This window comes from Pollicipes pollicipes, unplaced genomic scaffold, assembly GCF_011947565.3.
Source record: "Pollicipes pollicipes isolate AB1234 unplaced genomic scaffold, Ppol_2.1 Scaffold_4002;HRSCAF=4701_pilon_pilon_pilon, whole genome shotgun sequence".
Lineage (NCBI taxonomy): Eukaryota > Metazoa > Arthropoda > Thecostraca > Pollicipedomorpha > Pollicipedidae > Pollicipes > Pollicipes pollicipes.
Window position 1 is genome coordinate 20,846,846 of NW_023596420.1, and position 9,324 is coordinate 20,856,169.

Genomic DNA, 9,324 nt, shown 5'->3' on the forward strand with positions numbered 1-9,324 from the left:
ACTATGTTCATGACAAAGCCACCAAAATGCGCCTATATCTGCCCGATATGATTTTTACCGTGAGCCCTAGGGGGTGTCAGGAACACATTACTTTACAACTGGAAGACGCAAACAACTAAGACGATACGTGATTAGATCAAACGGAACAGATGCCAGACCGAATTCACGATACTCTACACTGTGTAAATGTTACCTTCACGTCATTGTTACTGTTTTCCCTAAAATAACTGAGGAATTTGAGAACGAAGTGTGAGAGACAGTCGGCATTTTGCCGAGACCGATGCAGCAGCGGCGACTCAGCGCGACTCACCTGGTGGAAGTGGTGCCGTTCACGGGGCGGACGAGAGTGTACACTGAATTGTGGAGGGCCACGCCGCTCTATAAATACGTGGCCGACGTATCCGGCGGGTAAAACTGCTGGCCGTCGTCCTCAGCCAAGGCCGCCGCTGGCCGACGGTGCGCGAACACCTGCGCCGCGGGCGTCGCCGCCGCCGCCGCTGCCTCCGCCACCACGAGAATTACTGCTTTCTGCTGAATCACTGGGAGGCCATTGCCTGCGGCCGTGCTTGAGATAGGTCCGTGGAGCCGGAATGGACCACACTCATCCAGCGACAATCAGCGCGGTCGGGCCGGTGACGCCGCAGAAGTGACGTCATCACGCGACGCGCACGTGCGCATGTTTGGGGCGCCGCTGCCCTCCTGTGAAAGCGCTGTGGAGCACGTATCAGATACAGTCGGAGATGTCATTTCAGTCACTAGTGTTATAAGTGGTTCCATTGGGATGTGATCGAGTTGGTGAATACTAAATGGACAAGCGTTTATCACTGACGTCATCTTTAGGCTAGACCCCGTTTAATATCGCGCTTAGGGTTTCAGCGTGACTAAACTGGGCTTCAGCCGGGTCCACACATCACGCGGCCAAGCCAGCGTAATTTCGTATTGAAGTCGGCGTCTATTTTTGACCAACGCGTGCGGCCTTGGCAGGAAACTAAACGACACCTTTCCGCGAGGCGAGGCGTGGAAGGGTCCTATACGCGAGCCCACGCCCGAGCGGGCGAGGGCGGCCGGCCGACTAGGAACCATTAGCGGAGGTCACCCGACCCCATCCATATGGCCACGCGAGACACATACCCCGATCTATGACCCTGCGCAGCGGTCTGAAAAAGGGGTCAAGGCCACCGCACACCGTCTGCAGACGCGTCTCGCATTTGCAAGCGTTTGTGGGGCGGTGCGGACGGCGCGCCGCAGCCCCACGCGGCGCTCACGCCGATCCTGCACGCTCCGGCGCTGCCATAGCCTTGCGCGCCGCTTATCCCCAGGTAGGGTGACGCTTTTTACGGCGCGAGGGGGGCGCGGCGGTATCCGGTAACCAGGGGCGTACCAGCGGAGGCGCCGCCGGCCGCCGAACGACCCCGCGGACGAGGCTGGTCTGGCCTGACGCGCTGGGGGGGGGGGGGGGGGGGGGGCACCGAAGACGGCTGACGCGGTGGGGGCGATGGCTGCAGATGCCTGGAGCGTGACGTTATGGAGCGTTCGTTCAGTGGTGTCACGACAGACCAAACGTGCTGGGGGTGGCTTGTGGACAGGTAGCCTTAACCAAAATGGCAATGCCACCTTTTAAGCCGACATTTCATTTAAGCGCACATTTCCAGATAAGGTGTGTCCGATTTGAAGCTCTAAGCCAGTTTTCACAAATTTGCTTAAACTCCGGCTGGTTTGCCATCTGAAATAGTGATTTTGCCGGCGGCAACTCTTCCATCAGTCTCCTTGCTAATTCTAAACAATCATTTTCCAGCGGTGTTTTCTTGAGTTGTGTTCCCCTGGCTCAAAGTCCTCATGCGTCTAGTTTGGGCATGTGGCTGCCATCGACGCCGCAGCCCACACTGGTAAAGTCGCGGGAACGTGGAGGCAGTTTTTGTCTTATTACATTTAATTCGAAAAGTTAACCATGGCGGATTCTGTCCCATTTTTGACCTGACGTAAAACACTTAACGTTCAAACTTCACGTAACGTAAGCCTTGGAGCCAAAATCAAAATTCAAGATTGATCAGTGCAGGTAGTCCGAAAAACGACCTCGTCGTTGGTGCTTGATTCCCGGGATCTTGAACGAAAGGACCCAAAGTATGTGCATTAGCACATTTAGGCTGCACCCTGGACAGCGGTTGAAGTCGACTCACACGCTCCAACCAGCTGACTGGCACAGGTGGCATAACCTTCGAATGCACAGACCCAGCATCGCAACAATCACCGTGCTCGAACTATTACACAGGAGAGCGCAGCATACGCATGTGCTGCACAGGCGCATCTCAAATGTGAACCTGATAGAATATTAAGCTGCGTGCGTGTGGGGGGGAGGGGGGGGGGGCGATGGACCAATGCAAAGCCAAAATGTCCTGTCAGAGCCCCAGACGCGGGCCACACTTTCAGTGAAAGCACACGCGTCACGAACTTCGGAGTGCGGCCATCGCGCGAGAAGGCGCCTGCTCACACATCAATGGGAACAGTTTTAAAAATTCGATCACATTTGACGGGCGGCTCCTCCTCTTATCGACTAGCCCCACCAAGGGATAAAAGTTGCAAATGCGCACTGCTCTCATCACTGACTCGGACTGTGCTCAGACGAAACACGCATAGCGATGAGGTTCAAATGCTCCGAGGACCCAGTCTGTCAAATTTCACAAGCGGGACATCTTCCGTGCAGCGGACAGAATAATGGAGCACGCATCTCTCTTACATGCGCACCCCCAGCCACCCGACGCACTCAGTGCGATCAATTCCTTCTTCTCAGATGGCAGCTGTAGGCTGCTGCTGGCAGCTGCAGGCTTTCACCTGCAGTCGCAAGCCCTCACATAGAAGGCGTTTGCATGAAATTTGCATGATGACGCCAAATCCTCCAACGGTGCATTTTACGAAATTTCATATGCGTAATGCCACGAGTTCGGCGGCAGCAGCCTAGGGGTACAGATCACTTGCACGCACAATGCGAGCACATTCATACCTTCCTCGCGCCAGATAAAACCAGTTTGTACAGGTGGGGTGATCTACGATAAATCGACAAATGCTTTCTACCCTCATCCCTCGGATTTTGATTGAATTGGTTTACAGCGGCTGTCATCAGCGCCGAAGCCGCCTGGGATTTTTCAGTTTCAGATCTCACAGTCACATGGCTTCAGGTTGTAGCCTTCGGCAATTTCAAGTTGCCTGGTTGCAAGACAACATTCGGTGGCAATGTTTTCCACTCGCTTAATTTGAAGATAATCTGGCAAACCCATATGTTGAAATGATCAGAAAATCGTCGTTGATATTTGTATGCTACTCTGAAGATGAACACTGCATAATTAACAATGAACAGGGTAATATGAGCTTTTGTAATGCACTAAAAACAAATTTCTTATGTGATATTAAGCTTTTCTCATTTTTATGTGAAAGAGCGTGGTGTAGTCTCAAAAATTCAAACATAAAAAGGTTATTATCCGCTTGAAAAGGCATGATCTATACAACGACAAATGCGTATCGCAAGAAGAGAGGGCATGAGGGCAGAGGGCGCATGGCGCACCACCGCAGCCTACTACCCCCCCCCCCCCCTTCCTACCATGTGAACTGTCGGGGTCGGAGTAATTGGAGCATGGGGATGTGAGTGCGCAGTGCGAGGATGGTGTCGTCTCTCATTCATATGAGGCGACCTAGACGTCAAGGACCCAGAGATAGAGCCTTGAGTCAGTGCTTGTTGTATGGTCGGAGCACATGACTATGTTGGCACTGTCTAGGGACAATGAAACCCTCTAACAGCCCCAGTTGTGTCGATCCATTAGCGAAGCACAAATCAAAAGCACGGTGAGATTAAAAGGAGTACGCCGCCTTCTTGTACTTTCACTTGTTAGATCTAACACGTCCGATTTGGCCGTCAATACCATTTTTCTCGAAATCCCTATGATGAGTGTAGAATTTCGACATGAAGTAGCCACTCCTGCGGGATAAATCTCTTTAAACTCCCTGCTCGCCACTATAAAAGTAATACCTTTTACTTGCCTTTGCTCTTCTTAATACCTTTTACTTGACGGGTGTGTTCTGTGTTGTTTGTAGCATACTAAGTTGTCAACATGCTTGCATGATATATGATAACAAAGCTTCAGACACTCCGTTTAGGTAAACAATATTTGCAGATAGGAGGCTTTTATTCCGCGGGTTCAACGAAACGTTACACTACGGCTTTTATTTCTCTCCTATCACGCTCATCTCCGTGACACTTTCGAACAGCACTTGGATTTGGGAAGGTGAGTACCAAATGTTCTACAGTATAATAACATTATTCCTAGCTCAGCATTTAAACATTATTTCAACGGGTGTTTCAAATACCAGCGCATGCTTAATGAGCTGAAAGAAGAATTGCAACGTGCTTCTAAACCTTAGCGTTTCCCACGGATCCTTACACTGCTATCACTTAGGGTTGAGAGAACCGCCGATATTTTCTGGACGACGCAGTATACAGTACATCGTAGCCTTAAACTTAAAGAAGAGCATGTTATTTTACCAGAGATGTTTTCATTCTCCATGGGGGAAAACCTGTCTGAAGAAAGCCCCAAAATTGTTTTGCTTTGCGAATTAGACGCAGTTAGTAGGATATGTCCCGAAAAAAGACTGTGTGTCTGTTAGAGATAAAAATGTAATGATAAGGCGAAAATACAAAAACACGTCAAATTCTACGCAATCTGCAGTAGATTTATCAACCGAATAAGGAAGACGAGATCAGCTCACGAGTCGGGTTTTTTAAGTTCGTCAGTCTCCGCCCAGAACACTGCGTCTTGGCGGGTAGCAGCGGCACTCGCCGTTTGCTTGTGCCGTTATCACCAGAAATAGGACCTACTGAATCACGGGACCCGGGACCAGTCACCCACTGGGATGTTCATAGACAGTCCTGCATGATGCGCGGTATGAACATTGACCGCGTTTAGGATGGTGCACGTTCGTTTTTTTAATGACGCAATCAATGCGCATGCAAAGGACATTTTGGATCCGGTCAATGAAATCATATTTAGCCACTGGGGATCACCTACCGCTGTACTTTCGCTGATTTTTCTGCCAAGGGATGAATTTTTGGCCAAATTGCCAGAAACCATAGTTGCAGTGATCAGACATCGTTTTACAGCCCAGTACCAGGGCAATTTTTTCGATGCCCTTCAAAACGACTGCCCGGAAAGGAAGCTTTGCTCACTTAAGACTTTTCAGAGAACTACATTTTCGTTATCCAACATGAAATTCAACACTTTCATTGCGGTGCCCCGCAGTATACTCTGCATCCTTGGGTGGTATTTTGACCAGAAGCTGGACAGATTTCGCATAAAAGCTATTGCGGCGTTGTCAGACACGACGAAGCACGGCACTATTTCAGTCCATACCTTTCTATAACACCTTTCGCCGGATGTCAAAAGCCTGGTTTTAAATATGGAAAGGGTGCATTACTTTTCAGATGGATCAGCTGCGCAGTACATGAACATGTTCGATGCTTTTAACATTCGCTTTCGTGAGGAAGACTTTGACGCGAAGTGCGAATGGCATTACTTTGCCATATCCCATGAAAAGAAATCTTGGGACGTGGTTGGGGGACCTTGAAAAAGTTGTCGCCAGTGCCAGCCCGTCGCCCCTCTATTTAGATCATATTTTCTCAGCTGAGATGCCATGTCAGTCATTGCAGGCCAAGACTCATGTGCAGATGGTATGCTTCTTCATACCAAAACAGGAGTCCTTCGGGCAGAAGATGAGCTTAGCATCAGATTGACTGTGGCCAAGGCTGATCAAGGGACACTTACGGGCCACAGAGCAACCCCAAAGAGTGTTCAGACTATCATTGTCCGTGAGTTAGCGTCAGGCGTTGGGAGGAAAGTAGCGGTCGCTTGATTTTAAGAGTTTTGATGAGTTAGAGCAAACTAGGCTGAGTCACTGGCACACCAAGTCGACTTCCACGTGCATGCGAGCCATTCCTTTGTTACGCTTACTGTTGTCTCACAATGCGCTCATTTTCCGCTGCCTGCGCGGAAAAACGCGTGGGAGATACTGCGCCGGCAACCGACGGCGGATGGCATGAATGTAAGAGACATTGCTTTCAAAACCTTTTCAAGCCGATAATCATCTTTTTATTTTTAGATCATGGGGTTTAAGCTACGCTTTTTCATATGCAAATGAGAAAGGGTTCAATGTTGCGTAGAAAAGTTGTTCTGTATGCATTGTAAATGCTCATAATGTCGCAACCAGTATTTCGTCTGCATTGCCGACTCCAACGACACACACACACACACACACACACACACACACACACACACACACACACGCGCGCGCGCGCGCGCGCGCGCACACACACACACACAACCAAACGTAACCCTTCAACCACACGACACAAAAATGCCTGAGGCTATAACTCTGAAACCGCTCAGCTGAGGTACCTGAACATGTCACAGGCGTCATCAGCGCCGCTGAAACTTCTGCAACTCATTGTTACCAAAATCCGAGAGATGAGGGTGTAAAACTGTTCCATCGACCTGTCTATTTGTCGCAGAATACACCAGGTGCTCTTGCCACGCGGCATAACCTCGCGACATCAGCCCTGGACACAAACAACCTTCTCCTGCGAGTTGCCCGAATCGTGTCAATAAAGAACAAGTTACTCACATGGCACTCGGTTCCAAGTACCGACATAACATTATGATTAAAGGGAGTGTTCCACAGTTGTGTGAGGTTTTGAGCTAAAACAACCACTTTGAAGATCATTGGGTGCAGCTCACAGCCGTTCTTAACACCCATGGCCCTTTAGTCTCTGAGCTAAATGCCCGCGAAGACGTACAAACCTCTTCGTGCAGATTAATTCAAGGCCCTTGAGGCATACGTGTTGCCGCAGTAGCGTCATTCAAATTCTGCCCTCCCAATGGCCATGCGGCGCTCAAGGCCTGAACGAATATTATCGTTGAGTCATTGTCTGTGAGCACGATTTGCAAATATAGGAAACGCGCGTTGGCTGTTGAGCGATGCTGAGCAAGCTATGCAGGTTTTGATTACGAGTCACGTTTTCTGCTGCACAAATAAGATCTTGAATACATGAAACTATGGATACAAAAAGGATTCTTAAAATCAAGGGTACCTATGCAAGACCACCTCGAAAAAGGACCAAAACACTAGCGTAGAGATATTTGGTTCAGCGAACACTTACAGCACGTCCACTGCCATCTCTCGGCCAATTCCAAGTACTACAAGTGAGTGCTTGGGTGACAATTTTGCACGGCTAGTTTGGCAGCACCTCAACATCATACAAACGTTCCATGACGCCATGAAACCATGACTGTTGAGGAGAATACTCACTAAATCGCAAAATTATGTTTTCTAGAACAGACTTCTACACTGAAAAGTGTGTATATAGTCATAAGTAGGCTTGTTTCATCATATCTGGTGGTTGCTTTGATATCTTCCAATGCTGAACGCTCCCTTTAAGGGAATGTTCCACATTTGGGGATATCGAAGTAGGCATCAGATATGATGACAAAGCTTACTTGTAACTATTGGTAAACTTTCAAGGCTCAAAAACGACGCTAAGTGGCAAAATTTCAATGTTTGTAGAAATGCGCGTCATGACGACATTGTTTGATGGCGTCATGGAATGGTTTTGTGACGACAGCAAGACCTGGCAGCATTTGGCAGCCAAACCTAAAGAATGCCTCTTAACACACGCAACCTGACATCAACCCGCCATTCTCGTCGCGGGGGCTGTGTGGGGTAACGGATTAGTGGGCGGTGGATAAAACGGTGGTTTGGTTGTGAATTTTTTTGTCTTGGTGCTGGCCGTAAGAAAAGCTTTGGTGGACTGTTTGACATACGCAACGTAGCGATCGCCAGCTTTTAGGGCAGATTATCAAAGCACGATATGCGGCGCTGCTGCTGTTGCTGCTATGCTGTTGATGATAATTTTGTCAATACTTTATTGTCGTCCCATCGTTGTCTGCAGTGCTGTGGTCCTGACGTTGATATCATGTGATGTGCACAGTCGATATTTTCTTTATTGCTTGTAATTGGAAACGCTGTGTCATGCGAAAATTATCGAAGTTGTAATGTTGCTATGAATTGATTGCCAAAGCATTGCCATTGCTATGGTAAAGATGGTAAGGTCGGGCTACCAATAATTTGTTTTTGCTTAGGATTATTTATGCACTTAATAGTTATCCCTGGTGTAGCCGTTGTGGTGCAGTGACATTCTTGCTGTTCATAGTCCTTCGGCATTGTTAAATCAGTTGTTACCAGTCATTCATAAATTATTAGCTGCTGTATCACAGGCTTGACATAGATTAATCAATCAATGTGATACATTGTGTGATGGCACAGCTCAACAGCTTCATTGTGGCACTACCCTACTGCTGTACTGTGGCATGGTATAATGGAAAAATATGCTTTCTGTGCTGCGATCCATGCTGCTTGGATAATATGTTCCATCATGAAAAGATGGGTGAGGTGTGCTCTCTTGTATTGACTCCCCATCTGACAAATGGCTGACCAAAAAGACATGATACACTATATAAATCATTTTCAGCAAAGTAGACAACCAATAAGTGGCATTACTTGCTCAGCCTGTTTCAGGAATCCACAAGACGTAGGTAAGAAAGATGCAAACACATCTTCCATTTCCCCAGTCAGGCAACATGGTGCAGCCATCAAGCTGCTGTACTGAAAAATAACAGGAAAATTTTAGTGGTGAAATGACACTGCAAACATGCTGACTATGCAAAAGGCTGGAGACATGAGAAGTGCATGTAGTAATGGTTGGGCAAAATGCAAGGAAGTGATGAAGTGCACACAAGGCTCATGATAAAAATTATTGGGTGCTATCCAAGACACCAACAGCAATACTTTTCCACCTTTCTCAGCAACCAGCATCTCGCGCAAGTTGCAGTGACTATGACACTGATGACGTACGAACAATGCTCGCCTGCATACAACACTTGTAAAGACAGTACAATTTGCACCAGTAATAATACCACATTACATTTTCAGAATTCTTTAGGTAATGGCAATTTTGCAAAGCCATATAATGTGAGCCTATACTGAGCATGTCCATTAGTGTGCTGCCCGCACCACCCTCTACTGCCAAAATGAATTGCTAATATAATGACATGCAATGGATTAATTACATGCTGTTATACCTCAATAGGTTCAAAATGTTGGCAAGGTCATAATGAAGTGCCAGCTCACCATTGTACACTCCTGCAACATAAGTGCTAATGTTTCTTTTAGTTTGCCGGCATTCCTTTGCCACGCTTAAACACAAACATGAAGGTATAGACAGGTATC